This window comes from Thunnus thynnus, chromosome 16 (genome assembly GCF_963924715.1).
Source record: "Thunnus thynnus chromosome 16, fThuThy2.1, whole genome shotgun sequence".
NCBI classification, from domain to species: Eukaryota; Metazoa; Chordata; class Actinopteri; order Scombriformes; family Scombridae; genus Thunnus; species Thunnus thynnus.
This window is the reverse complement of record NC_089532.1, coordinates 28,185,750-28,188,837: the sequence shown is the minus strand read 5'-3', so window position 1 is coordinate 28,188,837 and position 3,088 is coordinate 28,185,750. Positions and strand designations below refer to the sequence as shown.

Genomic DNA, 3,088 nt, shown 5'->3' with positions numbered 1-3,088 from the left:
AATTTACACTTTTGGTTAGAATGAAACAAATTACACAAATTAGATCCCTTCAAAATGATAAATAATAACTTTCTAAATAATATAAAATTAGCTTTAGCAAATTAATAAATCACTTGGAAAAAAAATACAAACCCCTAGTTCTTTTCACTTTGTCTACTATTCCCTATAGCGACTCAGATCAAATACTTCACTGGACTCTCAATTTAACCATGGGCCCACGCACACACTCACACAAAATAAAAAAAGTTGCAGGCCTGTGCGTCGCTTGGGTGTGGTGCGGCATGTCAGGCAGTGTCGATGTCAGACACGAGGAGACAGTCCGTGGTCAGCAGGATGAAACCAGACAGCAGCGAAGATGAAAACAGCTCGATGCCAGTCCTGGACCAACACCTCATGGTCCGAAAGATGAAACCCGCAGTGATGAGGACAGTTCAATGTCAGTCCTGTATGGGGTGTTATTTGTGCCAATGATTACATAACTGAGCAGACATACGTGACAATCGTCGCTTGCTCTCCCCTGAACCAACAAGCGCCGTGACCAATGACGTTGCGAACATACGCTCCCTTGCCGCTACGTCTGAAGAAACTTTTAGTTGTCATTATCCTATTAAAAAGTTGGAAAGTGTGATAAACTGCCTAAGTGAGGAACCATCATTTATGTGAACCTACAGGTTCCCCCTATCTAATTTTCACAATAAAAGGGAAAATGCAGCATGAAACTTAACCCATTCAGGTGTGAGAGACGTTTGAGAACTGAACATTGTGATTGTTTTAACAATGGCCACTGGTCATTGAAAGCTATAGCGTTTTAGATTCCATGAATACATAAAAAATGAAAACGATATAAGATATAAAATAAGGAATAGTAGTGTTTAGAAACAGACTTTGGAAGGTCTTGTGCCCCCTCTTTAACTTAAAGTAGAACGTTTGTCATTCTAACAGAAACCTGCAGTTTCTCCTTCGAATATCTCAATACTGGTGAAAGTGCTTTGTGGATGGACTGAAATGACTTCAAATGTATTCCAGGTTGTACATGAATAGTGTCAATGCAAAGCAGTTTACTCCTTTTGTATACAATCCTTGACAGTATATAATAAATATACAGAGCTGCAAGGTATGAAAAGTGAAGCCAATGTGGAGGGTGCTGGAAGTAGTTGAATGGCCTTAAATCCCACTTCAATGCTGAGCCAAATAGTCTTGGATCATCCTCAAAGCCTCCATGTAAATGTCTGTACCATAGACCTTACTCATGTGGAATGGATTAATGTCTGATCGCAGCAGGGTCTCATAGGTGTCCTGTTGGTCATGGGGAAGTGCAGGAACCTCAACAGGTGTCTGTGTGTCAGGGGAAGGAGCTGGTCCATTCCAATCGATTCCCCAAGTGGCGAAATCCATCTAATAACACAGGAACCATGATGGTTGAATTCTAATTCTTTAGCTGCTTGGAGACATATCCTACTCTTTCAAAATATTATATAAAATAGATTTTGGTGCGTCACTCTGCACTGTTAGATTATGTCTGTAGTATCACTTGCATCCAAGAAGAGTCAATATAGCATAGCTGTCATTTAAGTACATGTTTGCAATTAATATATATAATCAGCAGCTGTAATGAAACGTTTTTGGATGACAACTTTACCTCACTGGGTATCTGCTCCATATTCAAAAGCTGTCCTGCCACCCATAGCTGCTGGGGGGATTTGTTGCCCTCAGATGACATTGGATGTCTGTCCCACGTTTGGCTGAACAACTGCAGATGCCAGTTCAGCCATGCCAGCATCACATAGTGTAGGCAGATGAGATGGACGTCCTGGTTTGGATCCAACGCTCCAATGTCCTCCAAATGTCTGAAGGCAGCATAGTAGTAATAACCAATAACTACACACCATTAGTAATGCCACAAACGTTCAATCCTTTGATTGTGGACAGACTTCGCCGTGATGAAACTCCTTCGGTCTGCATCAGGGGAGTGGGGAAGAAAAAGGAAGTCATGTTTTACAGCAATTTATTTATTATGCAGTTATGTGTGCATCTGTGGGTTACAAAGAACATTTAATCTGAAAAATATATACAGAAATGTTTATTTGACAATTACTGGCTTATGCTGCAAACAAGATAATTTTGTGAGAAATTAGACATGACCAGCACCATTGTGGTAGTTGTGGAATTGTTTGAGACTGAACTTTCAACTTCACAGCATTCAGCATGACCTGGGAAGATTAGACTAATTTTAATGTATACAATACACTTTAGGCCAAATGTGTGTCACAGTTAATTTACGTCAAAGAAATAGATCATATGGTCCAGATTTATAACTTACCATGTCTAGTTGTTCACGCAGCTCTATGTCATCTACTTCGGTTATGTCCACTGGGGAGGTGGGCAGCCCTGACAGCTGTCCGAAAAGTCATTTGGACAGCAACCCCTCCATGGACAAGGCAAACAGGTAGCATCATACCCAGCAGTCTATAGGTTCTCCTGGTTAGCCCTGTATAAGTTGCCATTACAGAGAGAGATTTATCATTAGCTTTACTGTTAATTCTTTTCATTATGGGTTAAGTATAGCTGGCTCCTGACTGTTTTACACAACAGATGCACATACTCATGGCATCCAGAGCAAGGCTCTTGCAATCCTGGGGTCCCACAAAATATTGCAAATCAAGGATGAATTGCATCAGGAGCCTTAAGAACTCACAGGTGGGGCCTCCCCAGTGGACATATATATATATATATATATATATATACACACACATATATATAACTGAGAGGAACCTGACTAAATATTTACTCAATTTGCATGTGGCCATAGGTCATCAGGGGAGAGTCCAATGGCAAATTTTAATCACAATCTCCAATTGTACAGCCACAAAGACACTTTTACTAATCCAGGACTTTGTTTTTACTGTAACTGATATTAGCAATGATATTGACATATTGTTTCTGTATTGAGCAGCCCTTTTAAATATTCATCAGACAAGCATGAATACCGATCCAGATTTTTCCGAAAACAAAATAAGCCATACATGATTCTGTTACTAACAAGTACCGAGTTTCACTGCCCATTGTGATGGTTATGTGTGCAAGCACA

General features: G+C 40.2%; 1 long non-coding RNA gene across 1 annotated transcript; it reads right to left on the bottom strand.

The window, feature by feature from the left end:
• Positions 1-1,038: 1,038 nt before the first annotated feature.
• On the bottom strand, positions 1,039-2,172 carry LOC137200049 (uncharacterized). Its single transcript, XR_010931904.1, has 2 exons — positions 1,640-2,172; positions 1,039-1,395 (listed from the first exon to the last, which is right to left on the bottom strand). It is a non-coding gene; the product is annotated as an uncharacterized lncRNA (long non-coding RNA).
• Positions 2,173-3,088: the final 916 nt, after the last annotated feature.